The sequence below is a fragment of the Rhipicephalus microplus genome, chromosome 1 (genome assembly GCF_043290135.1).
Source record: "Rhipicephalus microplus isolate Deutch F79 chromosome 1, USDA_Rmic, whole genome shotgun sequence".
Taxonomy (NCBI): domain Eukaryota; kingdom Metazoa; phylum Arthropoda; class Arachnida; order Ixodida; family Ixodidae; genus Rhipicephalus; species Rhipicephalus microplus.
Genome location: NC_134700.1, coordinates 183087022 through 183111412, shown reverse-complemented (window position 1 = coordinate 183111412; position 24391 = coordinate 183087022). Strand labels below are relative to the sequence as shown.

At 44.5% G+C, this 24391-nt stretch overlaps 1 protein-coding gene across 1 annotated transcript in view; it reads right to left on the bottom strand.

Annotated features, from left to right (window-relative positions):
• LOC142769036 (uncharacterized) overlaps positions 1-24391 on the bottom strand; it is an 85858-nt gene that overhangs the window by 19155 nt on the left and 42312 nt on the right. The window contains exon 2 of the mRNA XM_075871842.1: positions 2860-3222. The gene's annotated coding sequence lies outside the window, so the exon portion shown is untranslated. The remainder of the gene's footprint in view (positions 1-2859; positions 3223-24391) is intronic.

Here is a 24391-nt window from a genome sequence, read left to right as displayed (position 1 = left end):
GTATTTCCAAAACACCTTTGTATAGTTTACCTGTCTTTCCCCAATCTGCACGAAATAGCTTTTCTTGGTCTATTTGGTTAAGGTATCAAAATCAAACTCCAACCTCCTTAGTTCTGATAGGTTTTACTGGGACCTGTGTTTTTTTTTTATACTTTAAGTACCTCCTCCCCACCGTGCGCCACAAGAGGCGCGGTTGCTGAATAAACCATGGTTTGTCCTCAACTTCTTATCCCGTTTGAATTAAAGCGTCTCCGCCGGAGAGAATGAACGTATCTCGAAAGTAGGAAAACTTTTCTTGAAGGTAGTTCAGTAACTTTTTAACGCTCAAATTATCCTTTATTGCATCAAACGTTGTAAAGTAAAAATCCAATTATCGAATAATAAAGCGATTATCACCTGTACTATATAAGAATACTTTTCTCGGCGATTTCTTCATTACAGATTACCAGCACAATTTTTTAACACTGGCATTAGTAACAGGGTTATGGTCACTTGAACACGGCAAAGCATGAACATCTGATACAATACTAGACCATTACACAATAAAAAGTCCATGACGTGGCAGTAACATCAGCGCGCGTTTTACTAAGGACGTATTGTTCAAACGCATGAGTGTCCGTAAGATCAAAAAAGAGGAGTAAAAAAACAGTAACAACGTTTCTGGAAATTTCGCATGTGTGCTCAATTTCCGGCAGGTATAAGGGAGACTCAAAAGCAATACTTTTTCTCTCGTATTAAGTAAAGGACAGTTTCACCATTCCAAAAGCACCACTATTACTGCGACACATCGCTTGGTAAACAGTCATTGCGAAGAGACGCTACACCACATCCTGTGTGACTGTCCATTGTATGAAATTCAGAGACAGTCACTGGCGTCTGCTTTTGCGCGCATCGACAACAGCCAAATGTCTGTGGACACTATTCTGTCAAGTGCCCGAGAGAAGACACTGCAACAGAAGTCGACGAAAGCTCTGTTGAAATTCCTACGCGACACCGACTTGAACAAGCGACTGTAACAGCAATGTCGCACACCGCGAAATACAAGACTGGACTATGACTGAGTGTGCGCGCATGTGCTGGCGAATGTGCTGTTTCTATCTTCCCTCTCTGCTCTCTTTCATCTCCCCCATCCCTCTCCCATGCGCAGGGTAGCAAACCGGCTGCCTATAGGCTGGTTAACCTCCCTGCCTTTCTTTTTCCTCTATTTTCCTTCCTTAGTAAACGAGAAAACGCGCAAAAATAAAATACAGGTTGAGACACCAACTCAATATTCCAGCACAAATGAATGTGACGTCACACACTTTGAAGGGGTCTACTAGTTTTTACATAGCTTCTAACTGATAAAAATGAAAAATACTTTCATCTGCGGGTGCAACAAAGTTAGGGCACGAAGGCTCGGAAAATTTCATCGAGCCAATGTCGCAAAAATACAAAAAAATTACATCTTAAAATGTTGACGTCACGCGTTGAAATTTAAACGTGAAATTTAAAAAGTGAACTCCTAATTCGAGTTTTTTTATAAGTTCGATGATGAACTTATAGTGAAACACATGGCATTAGAGTTCACCGAGTGCATTTTGTCAACCTAAATCGAGTCAGTGTTTTTCTGTAGAGTGTCCTTAATGTGACCTCCGATCAAGACACGGTAATTAATAAATATTCTACAAGGTCGGCAGGCTTGGTAAACTGCTCATACGACGTGCTCGGTGGGCAATAGTACAAGCCCATTACCATGGTCTTTCCATTTGCCAGCCGCATCCTAAATAAAAAAAAGCTGTTTCTACATCAGAAAGTGGGCACTGCCAGTGAATGCAAAGTATGCCATCCATCAGCAGAACAAGGACTCCTCCACCGTGAAAGTTTCTATAGCGTGGAAACGAGTGATATTTTGTCGGAAATATTTTGGAATCAAAAGCGTGAGATTCTAACCATGACTCAGTATCGCACAATTGTCAGCTGGAGAATAGGCAACAGGCATTGAAACTTGTCAACCTTATTTTTTATGCTTTGACAGTTTATCAATGAATCCCTGAAAGACAGTCCCATCTTTATCAGCCGTCGCAGCTGAACCACGCTGACTTATCCAGCTGAAGGCACACTTTCCTCGTAGAAGAAGCAAATCATACTTCGCCTAGTCCCATGGTTTCTTTCTTCTTTCCCTGGCCGTGTGTGAGAAATCTTCACTTATGTTGTAACTGGTGCCTTCAGTTTGTAGGCATTCGAAAGTATCAATTCACGGTATTTATAAGAAGAGAATTAATTTATGACTGGACGCGGTGCCGTGCTTCGGTATGTCCCTATGCGATGCGCACGCTTTATGCTGAAGCCTATAGGGACACCAAGCTAACATCGGCGCGATTCTAATATAGGTTTTGCAGATTCGGCACCTGTCTCGTTCGTAAATGAATGGTCCAAGCCACGGAAGACCAGACTATTGCTTCTTTGCCTGTTCTCGATATTACCAATCGTTTGACTAAGAGCCGTCATTGCCACGCGAACATCCTGCTGTTGGTCTGCCCCTATTGCAACAATATCGTGTACGTCATCAACTTTGCCAGTCTGAGGTCGGTGACGTCTAGAGTGAGTTGATTTTGTTTTTATTCAATAGAATTCAATTTCACCATCATTTTACTTTGCCCATCGCGGACCTTAGAAAGTTGCGAATCGGTTGGCCCTGGGTTAACTTCCATATTCCCGCTACATCACAGCAAAAGTAACAAAGTACTGAAGTTCGAAAAATGACGAAGTGCCATTTCGGTAGCGTCGTAGATGGACTTACCAAGAAAACATGAATAAGAGCATTCGGGGTACTGGAGTGGCGTAAAGTAGTTTCTGCGAAAAAAAATCAAAAGCACCAACCTGCGTTAGCAGTAAAACACCGAGGAGTGCTTCCGTCATGCTGTCGATTTCACGTCGCACCATCTAAATGTCGTGGGGGACTCTATTTGTACCAATAAGTGACAGCCATAACTACTGGATGCACATTGTTGTGGACCTGACTGGTGAAAAACGGGCAATGCCATCTGTAGGAAGCATATTTGAAGTGTTGCCGGAAAGAAGTCAGGCAGTGCATGATTGGGAGGCGGCACCAGACGCACTGCATCGTAACATGGATGCCAGTGGCACCACTGAAGAAACATCCGCCAAGATCTTCGGTTGTGCACAGACACCGCAAATGAATGCCGCGAGCGCTGCAGCAGAGACACCATGCTCCCAGACAGCCTGCGTTAGCAGAATAAAACCAGTTAGCGCTTCCGCCATGCTGCCGGTTCCACGCCAGTATAACCTTCATTTGAGTAACACTAAAGGCTAATAAAAATTTGCGTCAGAGTAAAAGATCAAAGTTTGCGAATGTCTGAAAAGGCAGTATTATCAACATCAGTTCTCTACTGATTCAGAAATCAAAATAGTTGTGCGACACCACACGCGCTACAAGTGAGATAGTTCGGAAATGATTCAAACGACGTCAAAGCATCTGACTACAATTAAGCACTCGTAATCAAACCAGCTGCGTAAAATAAGAATCTAGCGGGCATTTACGACACTTAACGAAATGATGCTTGCTCATATCTCTTTTATTCGCGGAATAACGAACCGCTTGGCGTTACTACAGGAAAAGGCGCGAGTGCTTCATTAGAACCGTTTTCACCTGGTTTGGTTGGATATGTGGTGTCATCTAGCGGAGGAGCCCAGTTGATCCAAGCAAGCAGAAAGCTTTCGCTCTGCTGCTGCTAGTGTCGGTAGCCGCGCAGTAAAGGCGCGAGAAAATGGGTAGGGCAACTGCAACGCCGGGAGGTCTGTTTTCAAGCGAGTGATTTCAAGTTCGCTAATGCCGTGCGAACCAATAAAACTAGACTTTATTTCAAGATAAGCATTTCATTCGCACGAAAGTAGCACTATGATATTTCTGGACCGCGATTTTTCCATCAATATCAACTTAATATTTGCCTTTAGTGCCTTTTTAAGTAAGTCTATGTGGTGTAACTTCAGGTACGTCTATTAGATTGCTTTTTTTATCTCTAGCTTCCTCGAATTTTCTGCGGAAATGAGCAGCCGGTGCCATATAAAAGTGCCAGAATTTCTTACAAAAGCGGTCATTTACGAAAAGTCAAGCCGGGACAAGTCGTGGTTCTACTTTAAAAGGGACCCCCTGGATTTCACTGCCGCAAGCCCAGGTCGAATACCTTCTTCCAGGTCCTCGGACAAGCGCTTGGCGTTTAACGAGTTGACGAGGTCTTTGGTTATTTTTTTCCTTCGGGCCAGGCTTTCTCTAAGGCTGGTGTATTTATGCGTCTAGGTTTATGTACGTGTCTACACGTATGTACCTAGATGCCATGGGAATTCGAGGATCAACCGCCCGAAAGTGCCCCGGTACACCGCACTTTAGGCAGAGGTTTTCTAGTAGAGTTGAGTTTTGGATGTAGTCTGTACATCAGCATTTTATAGATATAACTGTTGCCTTTTAATCTTTCCGGTATGGTACCTTCTTGTTTGTTGAGCTATTAGTAGATCAGTGGGCGCACTCAAGGTCAATACACCGCTGCTGCGGTTCAAAGAAATTCTGACCTATTATCGCGACACTCACCGCCTTTACCCGGCTCCTGCAAAGGGGCTGAGTAAGGCGGAAGAGCGAACTCTAAGGCGCCTGCAGACAGGTACTATACTCTGTCCTGCAATCCTAAAACATTTCGATGCGAACACAGATGGGCGGTGCCCACACTGTGGGGAGACGTGTGATATCTTCCACATGGTATGGGCATGTCCGAAAAATCCCCACCTACCCCATTCCCCTACCCCTTCCCGAGAGGCATGGGAGACTGCCCTCCTCAACTACTCATCACTAGAGTCTCAACGGGCTCTGGTGAGACGGGCGCGAGTAGGGGCCTCGTCATGCGGTGTCCCGGACTAAGGACGCCGACCATGTAGCGGGGTCATGCTTTGGCCCCGTACCTCTCTCTTTTATAATAAATGTTTTTCATCATCATCAACGTCCGGGCTTTTACCGACTATTTGTAGTGTGTGTACAGTCCACGTCGGTGAATCTGTGGCTAGGGTGCTCTGCTGCTGGCACGAAGGTCGTAGGTTCGATTCGGGCAGAGGGAGTCACATTTCGGAGGAGGCGAAGTGGTAGAGGCTCGCGTACTATGCGATGTAAGTGCACGCTAATGAACCCCAAGTGGTCGAAATTTCTGGAACCTTCCACTATGGCTTCTCATATTCATATCGTGGCTTTGGGGCGAAAGACCCCATATTAGCCCAATAAGAGCTTGGAACGAGCGGTTAACCTGCCACTCGCAAGGAAGCCAGCAGTGAGCACTCGATACAGCAATTTAAGTAGATTATGTACTCATAATAATTTCAAGTGGTATTAAACGTCTCTGAAACTGTTTGGGAAAGTATAAGGAAAAAAGCACTACCTGTATAGTGTCTAACAACTCTGTTTTTATCTCTGCTTCTCCGTAAAGTGAGGACCACTTACAGAATGCAGACAGAATATTTTGAAGACAATGAAGTGCGAAACGCAGCCATTTCATTTCTTTATTTTCAGTTTTTAATTCCATAGCATAGCTACCATAGCATTTAACAGTCTCAACGTTGCATTCCTGGTCAATCCCCTATAGCGCGTTCGTCCCATTTACCTAGGGAAACAAACAAACAAACAAAGCGGCCTCTGATTTGCCATCGGCCAATTTATTCGCAATTCAGCGAACTGACAAGATGCAGTCAGCAGGGCCAGCTTCTGCTTCGCTGCAGAAAAATTCCAGCAACTGGAGAGCGCTTGAACGTCAGAAGAAAGGGAAGAGACATTAAACAGTTGATGACGCTAATCAACGACGCCACAGAGCCTCGCAACTTCGCTAGAATGCAAAAACGAGCAAACAATGAAATAGAGAAGCGCGTAATGCGACACATTCTTAAGCACGAGCTTCGTGCGTGCGCTCCAATTTAAACCGGTAGCAAGGAATTATTCCAGTAAAAGTGCTGGCGTCTACCCTTCCACGCTCTTTCATTTCTAATTAATGACAGGCGCTTTCTTAATTAATTACAAGGCGAAAATGCCAGGTACGGGGCATTGAGAGAGCAGCATTTTCGCTTTCTGCCAGTTTGGTACCGTCGGTTTTTTACGCACACAAACACACACTTACGCACTCTCTCTCTCTTATCGCCTAATTGCCTTTCCTTTCCACGTCACACCCTCTGTCGTCACTGCATCGTTCTCCTTACCGTTCAACTAGGGGCGCAATTCACGTCGGCCACCACGAAACCCGGTAGTGACAAATTAGCGGGCCAAAGTAAAACGAGATGCGACACTGCTGATTTCCTGCTTAGGCTTGCAACAGCGCAGAGCTCCCCCCCTTCAATGCCACGTCAGTAGCGACAGCGTCTAACTCGATCCTCTGCATGGCTCACTGTGCGTTCTGTCTTCCGCTACTCTTGCTGCTCTCTCTTTCTCCCTATCTCTCTACAACGAGCAATACGAGCGTACTTTAACGTGACGAGCTTCAGCGGCTGAAAAAAAATGCCGCTACGTGTAACAATAATTGCTCTAAGCACTACACTGGGCATCGGCAACGCCGTATGTCAAACCACGGTTATACGCTCAAACGAAATTATTCGAACGTTGAATGATTGATTGATATGTGGGGTTTAACGTCCCAAAACCACTATATGATTATGAGAGACGCCGTAGTGGAGGGCTCCGGAAATTTAGACCACCTGGGGTTCTTTAACGTGCACCCAAATCTGAGCACACGGGCCTACAACATTTCCGCCTCCATCGGAAATGCAGCCGCCGCAGCCGGGATTCAAACCCGCGACCTGCGGGTCAGCAGTCGAGTACTGTAGCCACTAGACCACCACGGTGGGGCGAAATTATTCGAACGTGCACGTATTTATAACGTATGGAGTTGCACAGCGCAGTATACAAGACGAAACACTTGAAGCGCACATGGACGTCTGCAAACACGGAAGTGTTTCGTCCTGTATTCTGCGCTGTGCAATTGCATACGTTATCAATCAAGACCAACTATCCTGACCCTTTTGTTGTCTGAACGAGTGCTGTATGTGCGTGTATCTTCCAATAAAGTTTAGTTGCGAGTCCAGCACGGTGTCGTCTCTTCCTTTGTCCTTGTCTATAATTTGGCGCTGTTTTTTTACTTCCCAAGTATGAACCACCGACTAGCCCAACTTTCGCTACTATTATTATTACTGAACGAGTGCGTTTTAGTAAAGTACACGTGGCGAGCTTTTACACATAGTTAACAGGCTCCCAACTAGAAGCAGAACTAACCTCACTTGCATGGAGAAAGTGCTTACGACTTCGACTTGGACTCGCCTGTCGTTTTGCCATGCGTTAAATCGTTTATGAATTGTCGGGAAACTCAGATACGCACATTGTAAATACTAATCTGTCACTTGTATGAACTTTCAATTTTACGAGGTTACCTTATACTCATAAAGATGCTGCAGGATTCATATCCGTGCTAATAAATGCTGCTCACTGTAGATGCGTTATTATATATTATTATTATTATTTGATTTGCATACACAAATACACAAGGACACAGAGGAAAGAGGGAGAGAGCAAGCTGGCAACTGCCACCTGGAGAGGCACAATGCCTGCTCACTCTTTCGGGAGGAGGGAAGAAACAGAGGAAACAAAGATTAGAGGGGGGAAAGAGGAGAGAAGATGAGGAAGAGAGAAAAAAATGACGAAGACTTCGACAAGTATGAGTAAAAAATAAATAAAAATAATAAAAAAAGAAAAAATACCGTCTATAAACGGGTGCCCAGGTCCGTTTGGTTCACAAATGTCAGGAGAGCTCGGTGGGCCTAGTCGCGTCGGGAAGCACTACCACTTGGAAAGAGGTAGTCTTCTAGAGTCGCGCACTTGAGTCCTAGAAATTTATATTCCTTAATCAGCAAAGGCCGCTGCGTAGCCAATGTGGGACAGTGCGCTACGAGATGCTCAAGTGTTTCGCAGGAGCCAGAAGCTGCGCACAAAGGGCTGTCTACACGCCCTTGACGATGTAATCGTTTACGCACCAGCACAGAGCCCACTCTTAGTTTGTACAACAGCGCTCGAGAATTACAAGGCAACCGTGGATTAGCTCACCGAAGAGAACTATAGGGTACTCTAGGGTTTATACACAAGAATATCACGTGCAACATATAGGAATACTATAGACGTCACGGAACCGAATCCCGTCTGCACCGGCTGCATTTTCGATGGAGGTGAGAATGCTGTAGGCCCGTTTGCTCAGACTTGGGTGCATGTTAAAAAACCCCAGGCGGTCTTTATTTCCGGAGCCCTCCACTACGGCGTCTCTCATAATCATATGGTGCTTTTGGAACGTTAAACGCCACATCAGGGATACTATAGATTTATTGAGAGGGTGGCAAGTATCGTAATTAGGTTTAACAAAAGGTACAAGACGAAGTGCCTACGTGCCTACGTCGAGCCATCATGATCATGTCGCTGAACGATCTACGATGACGTGGAGTCGTCAATTAATAAAGTAAAAACGCAGTACACTATACTGATAGGTGACTTTAATGCCAAAATAGGCAAGAAACCGGCCGGAAGCCATGCAGTGGGGCAAAATGGCATCGGCTCTAGAAATGTCATGTAGAGTTATTAGTAGACTTCGCAGAACGTAGCAAGTTACAGATTTTGAATATCTCCTTCAAAAAAATGGGCTAACCATAAGTGGACGTGGAGGATTCTTAATGGCGAAACTAAAAATGAAATAGACTTAATTCTGTGTGCACACCCAGGCATCACACAGAATGTAGAAGTAGTTGGCAAGATCTGATACAGTGACCATCTAACGGTGGAAACAACTATTCACCTAGATTTTAAAAAAAAACAAATGCATAAGAAAATGCATTAGAAGTCAATAATAAGCTAGCGATCAGAGGGAAGCTACTGTAATTCAAAGTTTCGCTTCAGAATAGATTGACGGCTCTAAGCGAGGTAACCGACGTTGTAGTCGACGCAATGAAGAATAATTGTACCAGTATATCATTAAATAATGTGCAATGAAAGTCGTAGATACCGTTGCTAGACTGAACAATGGCAAACTATCCTAGGAGACAAAAAATCTCATTACGATACGACAAACCACGAAAGCCTCAAATGCAACCGACAAAATTGGGCTAATGGAGCTATCGAAGTTGATTATTGGGCGTAAGACTGCCGGCGTCAGAAGATATAACCTGCAAATAATCGAGCAGGCTGTGTAAAGTGGCAGAAGCCTAAAAGGTACGAAGGCAAACGTGCATAGGCGAAAATTAAATGTATGCATTAAAATACAAGGATGACAAAGTCATAATCAATATGGATAGCATAGCTAAGGTGGCAGAATAGTTCTACAGAGAGCTGTACAGAAGGTGAAACAACCTGGATAATATCGTAAGAAGCAATCTTAGCCCAGAGGAATCCGACATCTTAGAGTAACTCAGCGGAAGTAAGCAAAGCCCTACAAAAATACAACGAAGCAAAGCCACTGGTGAGAATAAGATAACGACGGACTTACTGAAAGATAGTGGTGAAATTGTGTTAGACAAACTAGCCACCTTATACACGAACGGTCTCTTCACGGGAAGGGTACAAAATTGACTTGACGGTACAAAATCTTCGAAGAACACTATCATCTCAATCGATAAGAAAACAGACGTCAAGAACTTCAAAAATTAAAGACTGGTCAGCTCACAGTCCGTTTTCTACAAATTTTATACAAAAACAATAACCTATAGAATTAGGGCGACAATAGAGTTCAATCAAGCAAAGGCCCAAGCAGGATTTCGCACAGCCTACTCCACGGTAACCATATTCATACTATTATTCAGTTAATAGAGAAATGCGCGGAATACAACCAACTCCTACGCAAATACCCTTCATAGATTACAAAACGGTGTTTGACTCAGTCGAGACATCAGCAGTGATACAGGCACTAGGGAATCAGGGCATTGACGAACCCTTCATAAACAGACTGGAAAATATCTACAGCGAACCCACAACAACCATAGTTCTCCAAAAAGAAAGCGACAGTGTAAGGCACCTCCCTGTCCTTCCTCCTTTCTTCCTCTTTTTTAACAACCTTCGATTCGCTGATGACCTTGCCTTGATGAGTACCTACGGGGACGAATTACAGCTCATTATTACTGAACTGGTCATGGATAGCAGAAGAGTAGGTTTGAAAATTATTATGCACAAAACTGAAGTAGCGTGCAACATTTTTAGCAGAAACCAACACTTTGCGATAGTTGAAGATGCGCTGGTAGTTGTATATGAATATATCTGCTTAGGGCAGGTAGTAACCATGGATTCGAGCCATGAGAGTGAAATGCATGAAAGGGGTACAGAAAGTTAGGTGGGGTCAATTCCCCGAAAGATCAAAAAAACGTGGTATACTTCACATCTTCCGTTTTCCTCGTAATTTTGCATATTATGCCCGTATGACCAATTAGCGTAAAATTACATTTTGTTTTCAAGTGAAACATTTTCAAACCAAGAAAAAATCAAGAAGTATCGCCAAATTACGACGGTCAATTTACGAAGAGTGCATTTTCGTGAATTCGCGATCATGCTAACGCAAACGCAAACCACATATCACAATTATCTTTCTGTGTAGCACAAGCACAAGTAATGTAGAAACAGCTCACTTCACGATATTGGATTCTTGGCAATTTAGGCATTTCGAAAAGTTCTCGAAAAGCGCTATTCGTCATAGGTTGTTGATATTTACAGCACTGTTAGTCCATTTTGCGAACAACTGTCCTCTGCATTTCCATTTGTCTAGTAATTTCCGAGGTAATCGATTTCGTTTCTCTAATCATCAAAACAACTGTTGGTCAAATTAAAAAGCTTCAATAAAAGAAAATCCACTCTCAATTTTGCTCAAATATTTTTATATTCTTCTCGGAGATCTGTATTATTATATTCAGAAAGAGAAAACATGTTCCATAATGCTGATTAGAAGAAGTTAACAAATTTTCCAACATTGTGTTTTCAGAGAATTTTTTGTTTCAGAGCCTGACATCTCTTAGCAAGAAAATACAAAACACGCTTTATTTTTTTGATTTTGCGAAATAAGAGTAATGAGTTATTCTGCTAGAGTAAAAAGTGTTCTCTAAAAAAAACAATGACCTCTCGAATGTAATGCATTTACATATACTTTTAAGTTGTGCGCAAAAAAAAAAGACACGGCTTTGCCGCAAAGGTCACGCGCAGAATGGCAAGCAGATCGAAACGTCCTCGTGTTTCTCACACACAAAGAACGCACGAAACGTACTCACAGGTACAGAATAACGCGAATAAGCGTCTCGGCTGTTACTTCGCTGTGTCTGAAAAGCACGCCTTTTTCGCAAACGGAGGCTGTGCAACGATTTCAGCGACCTTTGTGCGACCAGTAACTACAACAGAATCGTCCCGACGAAACTCAAAGGCTAGCCAAGACATACGATTCTCCCCACTGCAAGATAAGGGCACGCGATCGAACGTACATTCCTTTATTCTCTACATGGGCCAAAGTACGCGTGAGAAATGAGAGCCACCGCGCGCTCACTGCGCCACCTTGCTGACAGTGCTGAAAACACGATACCCCCCCCCTCCCTAAGATGCCCGCCAACAGCGGTAAGTCGTAGATATGAATAGCTTGCCGTTTAAACTTTCAAGGAAGTACCTCTCGGTGGATCAGTGGTACCGGGGGGGGGGGGGGGGGCATACAAAAAGGAAAAACTGCCACGCTCATACACGCAGGCGCATACTGCCTTGATTTCGAAGACAGATGATAGCAGCAAACTTCAATCTGTAACATCATATCGACCTATCAGTCTTTTGAACACTGATTATAAAATATTCATGAAGGTTTTAGCCAGGAGAATTCAGAACATCATTGACAAGATTGTAGGGACACACCAGACATGCGACATAAAAAGTCGCAGCATCACAACGAACATACATATAGTAAGAAGTGTACGAGAGATTTGTGACGCCTTTGAAGAACGAATAGCAATCATGCAGATAGGTCTACAGAAAGCTTTTGACCGTGTCTCCCATGAAGTATTGTTCAGTGTGTTGAAGCATATGGGAGTTGGTGACGTAATTTTTGATGGTTTGAAGATGGCATATTCACAGTGTGTAACGCAGTTTATAGTCAATAAGCAGCTCAGTGAAGAAATTGAAATACTAAGTTCTATCAAACAGGGATGCCCGGCCTCAGCATTGTTATTCGCCATCTACCTAGAGCCCTTTTGCTTATCAATCATTCAAAACTCAAGTGTGCAAGGCTTTCGGTTACAGAACACGGAGATAAAATTACTCGCATATGCTGACAATGTGGCAGTACTCTGCCAAGATAGACAAAGTATATGTGAAGTCGTTTACATGGCAAATAAATTTTGTGACATGACGGGCAGTGTAATTAACTGGCATAAAATAACTGCCTTTTGGTACGGCAATTGGGATGTGAGGCCTGAGGTATACCTTAACGTAAAATGGGAAAGCAAACCCCTAAAGTACCTCGGTGTACCCTTGGACAGCTATCGCGACAACGCGGATTACTGGAAAGGTGAAGCAGAAACCCTCAGGCAAAAAACAAATGCCTGAGGTGGTCGGGATCTGTCTATATTCGCACGTGCAACTGTGTGCAACATGTTTTTGATATCAAAAATCCGGTATGTCATGCAAGTTATCTGTATGTCACGCGGCAATGTACAGAAGTTTCACAGGATTTTTGCTGTGTTTGTGTGGAAATCGCCGTGGGAACGTACAAGCCGGTCTAATTTATTCCAGTCCGTTAGCAATGGCGGACTCGGTTTATGTCATTTATTTATTAGACAAGTTGTCTCTCGGTTTATTTTCCTTCGCGATCAAAGAAACAAATTTCTGCAAACAGTGATAAAAGTAGGGCTGTCATCACGCATCCCAGATTTTGTTGTGTCTACAAACAGTGATATGTGCCGATATGTGTCTGGTTTTTTGAGAGAAGTTATACAGTCTTTTGAGTTTTTGAAAGCGCGCTTTTCGCTGGAATATCTTGCCACTGTTAAGCGAAAAAATCTGTACAGGGATCTCCGTGATGTCTTGTTCCCAACACCTTTGTACAGATCTATGTTCAATGGAGGACCCGGACAGGACGTTTTGAAAAGGGTCAAAAGGATGAAAGTAAAAGCAGGGGCAAAAACTTTCTTTTTTAAATTGCATTCCGGGAATCTCTCCGTAAAGCAGTGGCTAGCGGACAAGGGAATCGATGTACCATGGACAACCAATTGTTTACTTTGTAAAACACCTGAGACAATAGACCATGTGTTTATTCATTGCTGGGACGCTGTCTTTCATTGGGACATCCTTCAAAGAACATTAAAAAAAGATCTCCCCATTACAAGCCATGGCATTCGTTTTCTCTGTGTGGATGAGGACGACGGCATACCATACGACATGGTTATGTTAATTAGCCTTCACAGCATCTGGCAGACCACTATGGCTTACAGACATCTTGACCAGAACATACGTCCTGTCCGGGAGAACTTCATTGCAAATATGCGGTATATCACTCAAGTGTATAAACAAGAAGAAGAACCTCCCAGCTGGCTAACAATGTTAGAGGAATTGTGCAACCTGAAAAAATTTTAATGTGAGCACTTCGGATCAAATATTGGTTCAAGTGTATTTTATCATTCATGTTTCTGTGTGAACACCTGTAAAGAAAAACAGGTAATAAAAAAAACTCGGTGGCTCAGTGGTTAACGCCTCGCATTCTTGATGCGGAGTTCCCACGTTCGATACCGCGCGTCGGAGTCTGTTTTTATAGATTTTTTTATTTATTGTGTTTTCATATATAGAGATACGTACACATATACGATGCATGACGCCGCCACCGGCAAAATCGAGCCGAGAGTGTCCATATAATTGCTATCACATTAAAAAACGGGGGACAGGAAGAAGCAAGACAAACACGAGCACCACTAAGAGTCCTTGTGTGGCTACTTTATATGACCATGTTTTTGTTTGCACAAACTCGTTAAGATGACAGTTTTTCCAGCTAGGCCAACGTGCAGTTTTCTTTCATTGTATTTTAATTGTTCGCGACATTATTCAAGTGCTCGTAGACGTGCAGCACGCACCTTTTCGTATCTATATGTTTGCCCTTTTTTGGTAAATGTGCTAATAAAAAACAATGAAGCATCATAAAAAATTGCTGACCCGTATTAGCACATTTACCGAAAAAGTGGTATAACACCTACAAATTAAGAACCTGCCAATGGTGACAGCGTCGACCGAAGAGCAACAATATGCAACCTGAGGACCACAGCCCCTCGCTTCGCCCAGCTTTGCCGCTCTGCAATTCATAATACTGTGACATAGATTGCGTAGATTACATGCTACATTTTCCCTTGGGCATCGCAGCCCGACCAGTTCTCTGGATATGCACCGTATATATACGACACCTTTATCATACGAGAAGTTGTTTTTTATTTATTCTTTTTAAACTGGCACAGAAGAAACGAAGTGTTGTCAATAATCGAAGCCACCGCTAAACTGGGCGTCGCTCGGGTGTGACTCACGTTGCGTCTTACCTAATAATTGTTCAATTTCGCACCTCATGATTGATATGTGGGGTTTAACGTCCCAAAACCACCATGTGACTATGAGAGACGCCATAGTAGAGGGCTCCGGAAATTTCGACCACCTGGGGTTCTTTAACGTGCACCGAAATCTGAGTACATGGGCCTACAACATTTCCGCCTCCATCGGAAATGCAGCCGCCACAGCCGGGATTTGATCCCGCGACCTGCGGGTCAGCAGCCGAGTACTTTAGCCACTAGACCACCGCGGCGGGGCAAAAGTTTCGCACCTCAAGCAGACACCTATATAGAGCATAATGTAGCATTATCAGGTCACTCCTCAACTTGAAACACTTCCTTAATCACGCGTACGCTCACTCGTCTCGCTTTAATATGATTTCATAACATCCACGCAGAAGATACGCGAGGATCGAACACCTCGTCGCTTCGCTTCATCGTTTAAAATGTCTTTAAGTGCTCCCCCTCTTCATCGTTAGCACACACAGATAGAGTTACTCAAAGTGATGAAGCAGCTTGCGCTGCCTAATGCGTTCATGTGTTTTTTTTTCGTTTTTTCGCTAGGTGAAACACATATCTCAACACCATCGGTCTCTTGGCGTCGGCAGCCGTTCTCAAGTTTCAAGTGCAGCCGGCTGCCACGCGGCCGCTCTATTTTAAGAGCTCGAGTGTTTTCTTGGCAATTGAGGTTTTTATTGTATTTTTTTCGCTACTAAGCTCCTACCTAGCTTTCCCTCTTTCTCCTTCTCTTCCGTCCTGCTCTTGTTTGATTTATCGCTTGCAGTGCAAGGTGGTGAGCTTGCTTGGTTTCGGGTTACCCTTCCTCGATGCGCCTTCACTTTTTGCCCGATATTAAATACGCCTCCAAGCAGCCGTAACCTATTCTCCGCGGAACATGGGGAGCTTTTAATAATCTCTTCGAGCAAAGTGGAGCTTTTGTCTATTGGATCAAACAAAAATTAGAAGGCACAAGAGCCTTCGACGGCGTCACCTGTGCGGGGTCTTTCCAAGTAATACAATTCTGTCGTAATCTGGGCGCGCCCCTCGCCAAGGTTTCCGCGCGACCAAGGCGGTGGATGGCTCATTTTCAACACAGCTGTGACAATTCTCACATTGGAGAGCGCGAGAGCTAAGCTCAGCCGAGGGATCTAATTATGCGCGTTCTCTAGAGGCACGGGTATGGCGACAACTCCACGCTGACTCGTACATCAGAACACTCGGAGTGGCGGACTTGGAGCGAACGTGAAATAAGAAACGTCGACGAGTAGCCGACGAACGAAATTAGGAAACCGGGAGCAAGAAAATGGTGCGTAGGCACCACTACGGGACTCCCCTTCGCGTGATCAGGCAGTGTCGGGTGGCGTTTCTTCGAGAAGAACGGTGCGTGTCGTGTTACCCGCGACAAAGCCTGCGAGGAGGGATTAGATTTGAAGCGCAATTTCGGGATGGCCGATGAAGAAGCCGGGAATGGAAGCGCGCCTCTAATACAAGGGGGAGTGTGCTAGACCTCGTTGCTCAGTGTTTGAAAATGTTTGTCGCTCTAGAAAGGCAGCATTGTTGCCCTTATTCCATATGTATAGAGTAATTTCATTTCCATTAAGGCCGTGCTATACGAGACGCCTGGTTTTTCGGCGAGAAAAGCGGAAATGCGAAGAACAGGAGCACTCTGAAAGGACCCCCAGACGGTCATCCGGTGATCTTGTTCATTTCCAAAGTGTTGTATTCACCCATGTTTTTTTTTTTCTTTTTAATTCTAAAAATAAATAGCAAAAAACATCAGGGAATCAAATTAGCAATTTTACAATGTCACTCATTACATTTTTTTTTATTTCTACTCTTCGGCAAGTCTTAGCTCATCTCAATTATGCTAATCGTACTGCCGATTATATTATGTGAAGGGTCAACTTGTCGGCTAGTTGGCTTAACATTTCCTAAAGAAACGGCGCAAAACACCACTATTTATTTATTTATTTATTTATTTAATATACCTCAAAGGCCACCCAACAGGGGGCTTTACATGAGGGTGTGGGCAAACAATATAGGGTTAATAAAACAATGATTCTATGGCATTTTTAAATCTATCCGTGTTGCTATGATGGATGACACTTGGAGGAAGATCGTTCCAGTCCCTGGCTGCTTGAGCGAAGAAGGAGTGATGGTGGGCTGTGGTACATGCAGGAGGTGGGTACACGGCCTTGTGGTGGCTTGTGCGGGCTGAAGTACGATGAGCTGATTGAATGGGACAGTTGTAATGAAACGTATGATACATTTTGTGATACAAGGATAGTCTGGAAACCTTACGGCGTAGGTCAAGGTTAGGTAGATCTGCTATTCTTTTAAGGGTGGTAACACTGGTATGATACGAGTAATCTGAGTAGATGAATCTAACTGCTCGGTTTTGAATTAGTTCGATGGACTTACTTAGGTTAATTTGGAATGGGTCCCAAATGGCGGATGCGTACTCTAGTTTTGGGCGAATTAGTGTTTTGTAGGCTAGTAATTTGACTGATGGAGGGGCAAGATGCAAGTTACGACGAAGGTAACCGAGAGCTCTGTTAGCATTGTTAACTATTTTACTTACGTGAAAAGACCAGTTTAGATTCTGTGAAATGTTAACACCGAGATATTTAATGGAACTTAGAGAAGAAACTATGGAGCCATTAATATTATAGTTAGTGGTGGGTAAGTTTTGGCGTCTGTGAAATGAAATAAGTGCAGTTTTATTAGTATTTAATACCATGAGCCAATTGCGACACCACTCGTCCAGCTTTAGTAGGTCCTGCTGGAGAGTAATTGTATCTGAAACGTTAGTAATAGGTCGGTAGATTACACAGTCGTCGGCAAAGAGGCGGATGTTAGATGAAATGTTATCGGGTAAATCATTGATGTAAATTAAGAAGAGGAGGGGTCCTAGAACTGTACCTTGTGGCACACCGGAGATTACGTTGGAAAGGGAAGAGGGCGTATCGTTAGCTTCAACAAATTGCTGACGGTTAGTGAGGAAGTCCTGAATCCAATTATAGACAAGTTGGTTAAGGCTTAATTGGGAGAGTTTTAGTAGTAGGCGGTTGTGGGGAACTTTGTCAAAGGCTTTCTCAAAGTCAATAAAAAGGGCGTCAACTGGTATGTTAAGGTCTACACTAGCGCTTAAGTCATGGATGAATAGTGCAAGCTGAGTATCGCATTAGAGTCCCCTTTGGAATCCATGTTGGTTAGGGTGAAAAAATTTAACTGAGGTAAGGAAGTTAGCGATTTGTGAATGAATTATATGTTCCATTATTTTTGAACAGACGCTGGTTAAGGAAATTGGCCGGTAACTAGATGAACCAGGCTTAGGAACCGGAACGATCTTACCCACTTTCCAGTCGTGAGGAACGATGCCGGATGAGAGTGATTGCTGAAAAATATAGGAAAGAATGACACTGGTGATTTCTTTGGTGTTTTTGAGCACCTTAGCATTTATACCATCGATGCCGCAGGATGATGTAAGTTTTAATGACTCGATAATTTTCTGGGTGCCCTGAGGTGAAAAAATGACGTCCGGCATGGTAGGGTAGTTGTGGGGGGAGACATCAGGGAGGTTTTCAATCGGTTCTCTGGTGAAAACGGAAGAAAAGGTATGGTTTAGTTCTTCTGCTACTGCATTATTCGCGATAGGCTGTCCAGTTGGATCCATTATTGATATGCATTTGTTTTCGTTTCGCGGGTTAATCACTCTCCAAAATTGTTTTGGGTTAGTGCGGAGTAAGTTGGGCAAGGTGGTATTATTAAACAGCCGCTTCGCTTTATCGATGGCAGAGCAGAATAGTTTCGTGGTAGTCTGGTATTTTTGCCACGCCACAGGATTGTTGCTGTTTTTTGCGGCGCGAAATTGTCGTTTCTTTTTGTTTTTGAGCCTCTTGAGTTCAGGATTAAACCAGCGGGATGTGCTACGTTCACCAATCGTAATTGTTGGAATGTAAGTACTAATAAGCTCATGCATTTTAGATTTAAACATTAACCAATTTTCAGTGACAGATCGTTTGTTAAAATCTTTAACTACAAACTGACAGAATTTTGTTAGTTCTTTATTGAAATTATTATAATCACCCTTATCGTATAAGGTAAGCTTTTTCCTTGTTTTGTCTGGGCGCTTCAGCCTACATTGGAATGTGCCAGGAATGACCTTATGGTCGCTGATTTCGTCGAGGTACGAAAGCGAAGTGATTCTATCAGGATGGGTTGTTAGTACTAGATCAAGTATATTGGCTGAGTGTTTAGATTGCCTCGTTGCTGCATTAACAATTTGAGTTAAAGCGAATGTAAAACATGTATCGACGAAGTTGCTTTCAATGTTTTGTTTCGATGTGACAAGGACGAGGTCAGACCAATCTATGTTCGGAAAATTAAAGTCGCCGAATAGGACAACTGGTGCATTAGGGAAATGAATCTTTAGTGATTGTAGCGCGTCATGAAACATTGGTATAAATGTACTGTCGGAATCAGGTGGGCGATAGCATGCACCTAAGACTACGTGGGGTTGAATGGCTTTACAGCACACAAACACCATTTCGAGTGAGGTTGGTATATTGATACGATAGCAGCCAAGGTCACGGTGAGTAGCAATGAGCACGCCACCACCACGCCTGCCATCTCGGTCGGTACGAAAAATATTGAAATCTGGATAAGAAGGGAATATTTCACCGCTGATGACAGACGAGTTTAACCACGTTTCGGTTAGCACTATAACGTTGGAATCTGAAGAGTCAATTAAACAGGACAAGATATCCCGCTTTGGTAGTACGCTCCTGATATTAGTAAAAAGAAACGATAAATAGTCCTTGGGACCGTAAGGGCAACCACTAGCTAACTGCTACGGCGTGCGAAGAACGACTTGTTGATTAACCGGGTCATACACGTAGGTGTTCTTCCCTGCTACAAGTTTGTTATGACGAAGGCTGCTGGGAAAAGTTTGAGTTTTTTTGAACTCGACCAGTTTTTTACGGGCTAGGCGTGTGGCTGGTGAAAAATCTTGCACAATGTTAACATTGGGATGCTTGTGATCTCTACTAGCAGTTAGTACCTTTTCCTTATCTTTGAAATGGGTGAATTTTACTAGAACTGGTCTAGTTTTATTCGGCGAAAAGGTACCGAGTCTGTGTGCGCGTTCTATGTCTTTCGGAGCAATAGTTAATTTGAGGTGCTCGCTTGAAAACCTGATAATCTTTTCCTCAGATTTTGTCCAACTTTCGTTAGACTCATCATCTATCCCGTAGAACACTAAGTTATTTCGCCGCGCTCTATCTTCGGCGTCATCAGTGCGTGCAGTCAGCTGCTCAATCTGATGCGCGTTTGCCTCTGCGAGTGCATGCACACTCTTCACGTCAGCTTTGATCGCCGTCAGCGATTGGCACTCCCCTTCAATTTTCGTAAGTCTCTCTTTTATGTCTTTCAGCATTTTATCGTTATCAGCCTGTTTATCTCGGATACCTTTGATTTCGCTAAGTAGTGCTGATTGGCCTGTTTTTAGTTCGCGCAAGGCTGCTAACACATCTGAATGGTCGTCACCGGCAGAGGCACGAGTGGCAGGCCCTGGGTTTAGTTCGACATCGCCAGACAGTTGCAGGAGACTCATGATGATATTCACACAGTCGCAAAGAATGGCAAACGCTGCATGTGGGCCCGGCAGCACTAAAAGACCACGGTAACGCGTGGGTTTAGTGAATAAGGAAAAGCGGTTTGTTACCTGCACAAAGGATAGAGGCGTGTGGTGAGTTGGTGTCATCGCGATCGTGCCGCCGGACCCACTGAAAGCAGCGATGATGTCACGGCGATTTATATAGGTGCAGTCACGTGTGGGAATGGCGAGAGCGCGTGGTCCCGGACGAAGCATGCGCAGCACCGTGGGGGGCCGCACAGGCAAGGCAGCGGGAGCCAGGCACCATTGTTGATGCACGGCGTCAGATGCAAGGCTGTGCCCTGCGGACGTGGTCATTGGGTGGCATAGCCGCTCACCAGCATAGTCGTCGAGCAGAGGCCGGGGGCCGGATGGAGGGTTCCAAGGACGAACACGCATGGAATCGCCGACAAGACGTGCCGACGAAGCCTTCCAGAAGGACGACGATGGACCAGCCATGGTGTTGCCGAAGCGGTGAGCTCGGGTAGCAGTCATTGCCGCGGAAGCATTGGTGATAGCACCGCAGGAGCAGCAGGCCATGACTAATAGCTGCACAAAGGATAGAGGCGTGTGGTGAGTTGGTGTCATCGCGATCGTGCCGCCGGACCCACTGAAAGCAGCGATGATGTCACGGCGATTTATATAGGTGCAGTCACGTGTGGGAATGGCGAGAGCGCGTGGTCCCGGACGAAGCATGCGCAGCACCGTGGGGGGCCGCACAGGCAAGGCAGCGGGAGCCAGGCACCATTGTTGATGCACGGCGTCAGATGCAAGGCTGTGCCCTGCGGACGTGGTCATTGGGTGGCATAGCCGCTCACCAGCATAGTCGTCGAGCAGAGGCCGGGGGCCGGATGGAGGGTTCCAAGGACGAACACGCATGGAATCGCCGACAAGACGTGCCGACGAAGCCTTCCAGAAGGACGACGATGGACCAGCCATGGTGTTGCCGAAGCGGTGAGCTCGGGTAGCAGTCATTGCCGCGGAAGCATTGGTGATAGCACCGCAGGAGCAGCAGGCCATGACTAATAGCTGCACAAAGGATAGAGGCGTGTGGTGAGTTGGTGTCATCGCGATCGTGCCGCCGGACCCACTGAAAGCAGCGATGATGTCACGGCGATTTATATAGGTGCAGTCACGTGTGGGAATGGCGAGAGCGCGTGGTCCCGGACGAAGCATGCGCAGCACCGTGGGGGGCCGCACAGGCAAGGCAGCGGGAGCCAGGCACCATTGTTGATGCACGGCGTCAGATGCAAGGCTGTGCCCTGCGGACGCGGTCATTGGGTGGCACAGCCGCTCACCAGCACAGTCGTCGAGCAGAGGCCGGGGGCCGGATGGAGGGCTCCAAGGACGAACACGCATGGAATCGCCGACAAGACGCGCCGACGAAGCCCTCCAGAAGGACGACGATGGACCAGCCATGGTGCAGCCGAAGCGGCGAGCTCGGGCAGCAGTCACTGCCGCGGAAGCACCGGTGATAGCACCGCAGGAGCAGCAGGCCACGACCAACAGCTGCACAAAGGACAGAGGCGTGTGGCGAGCCGGCGTCATCGCGATCGTGCCGCCGGACCCACATGTGAAGGCCCACACAAACGATCGTGCCGCCGGACCCACTATAATGAAGGCCCACACAAACGAACACACAGCGCTTCATGTGGTTGTGAGTGTGCCGCTATTTTTCTGGTACTTCACGCTCTTTTCCTCAGAATACAGACAATTCATATTTCACTTATTATCAGTGAAGTACCCTGATCAAATTCTTCCTGGTCTAGCCTGCACAAATAGCGTTGTTATTGTCGTACGCATATAACGTGCCGAGCGGGGCATTATGGTGTTTGCCGGAAGTAACGTCTTTTCAAAGTCACGTTTGGTGTGTGTACATACATGATCAGCGAGTAGTGGTTTTACTTTCAACTGTGTTTCCTGATACGCCAACGTGGTCACATGGTGATTATGGGAAGACCAGAAGGCGTGATTTGGAGGGCATGCTCCTATTGAAGAACATGCCTCTATGGCGGGAATCCCGTAAGAATATCCCGTACTACATGACGCCACAACCAGCAATAAAAGCATTCCACAATCACCGCTGTTGCATCAGGTTGCGCTGACCGAAGCCCTGTGTTTAAATATATACCCTACACAGTGGATAAGAAAATGACCGCTACCGTAGGTCAGTGGTAAAGCATCAAACGCTTTATTCGAAGGTCACAGGTTTGGATCCTGCGACATTGGTGAGAAGACAGACGGACGGATAGATAGACGGATAGATAGACGGATAGATAGACGGATAGACGGATAGACAGACAGACAGACAGACAGACAGATAGATAGATAGATAGATAGATAGATAGATAGATAGATAGATAGATAGATAGATAGATAGACAGACAGACAGACAGACAGACAGACAGACAGACAGACAGACAGACAGACAGACAGACAGATAGATAGATAGATAGATAGATAGATAGATAGATAGATAGATAGATAGATAGATAGATAGATAGATAGATAGATAGATAGATAGATATAGATATAGATATAGATATAGATATAGATATAGATAGATATAGATATAGATAGATAGATAGATAGATAGATAGATAGATAGATAGATAGATACGTTCAAAGTTGCCGAAGATAGATAGATAGATAGATAGATAGATAGATAGATAGATAGATAGATAGATAGATAGATAGATAGATAGATAGATAGATAGATAGATAGATAGATAGATAGATAGATAGATAGATAGATAGATAGATAGATAGATAGATAGATAGATAGATAGATAGATAGATAGATAGATAGATAGATAGATAGATAGATAGATAGATACGTTCAAAGTTGCCGAAGTTCGCTAAGAAATGCTTCGCATTTAAAACAGTGGCGCATAACTGGAGGTGGGTATGTGTCAGTGGTATGTGGGTATGTGCCACAGGTGTTTCACAATTTATATCTACTTTGGAACGGTGAGCACACACATGAGTAATTTTAACGCGTCATCGTTAAAAAAAGTGGACATTATCAGGGTTGACTGGACAAATGCAAAGAATAAATGTCATTGTTCCAGTGGGAATTGAACTATAGCATTCTGCGTGCCAATCAAGTTTTCTACCACAGAGCCACGCTAGCTTTCAGAACTACCTTTCAAATAGACACTAATATTCGTGAAACGCCATTAGTGGTTGCAGTGCGGGCTTTCGAATTGAATAAACATTACACATCTACTCCAACGATGCGGCCGTCACATGCGGTGAACATCACTTAAAGTCAGGTGTCATCCGCTTAGGTTAACTTATGTAGCTGTATTCAGGGCTACCATTTTGGTGTCAATATTCTTGTTGCTGTTCGCATCGTTACACCACTGCAAACAAGGGGTACTATAAAACCTATGCGACTGATTAACGTGCGTCTGTGCATGCATTTGTACTTATCTTTAGCGCAACTTTGTAAGGTTTTGCTCAATAAAAAAAATTACAACACAGTCAGCTTGTATGAGCATGCTTCGCATACCATCAATTCGCAAATGTACGTGGGATCTGCCTAAACATTTCTCGCTCTCTAGATTTGAAAGAAGCTGGCTGGTTGGTCTTGATTAACCTCCTTACCGCTCTCAGTAGGCAATGCACTTTTCCAAGATACAGGTGTGCCTAATGGGAACGGAGTACGCTTGCCAAGTCGTGAACTAAATGGTGCACGCGCTGTCTTGTTTCTATCTGAAAGTACTGATATCGGCTCAACCATGCATCTTTCCTAACGCGCTTACCAAATTCAATATGAGTGAACCACTCGAAATTGGCCATCGTATGAAATATTTTCTTAACGGCAACCACGAAGTGGCATTCAATGGAACGCATTCCAGCTGACTTAGTAACATGCAGGAGATAATTATCTCGACGAACCCTGTACATAATTGTGCTACCCTCGCAGACGCACACAGCCGTTTCATTCCTTCGTGGCCTCTAATTCGACGCACGCAACAAGAAGAGGCTACATAATTAAACTTCTATTAGCATTTTTATTTCTATCCTTCTCCTAACGATAAGATTCCCGGACCGTTCTTTAAACGAACAAGCAAATACATGTGTGAGTAGTGTAGTTACATTTTTTCTCACCATATACTGTCTTGGGCTCATGATCTCCTA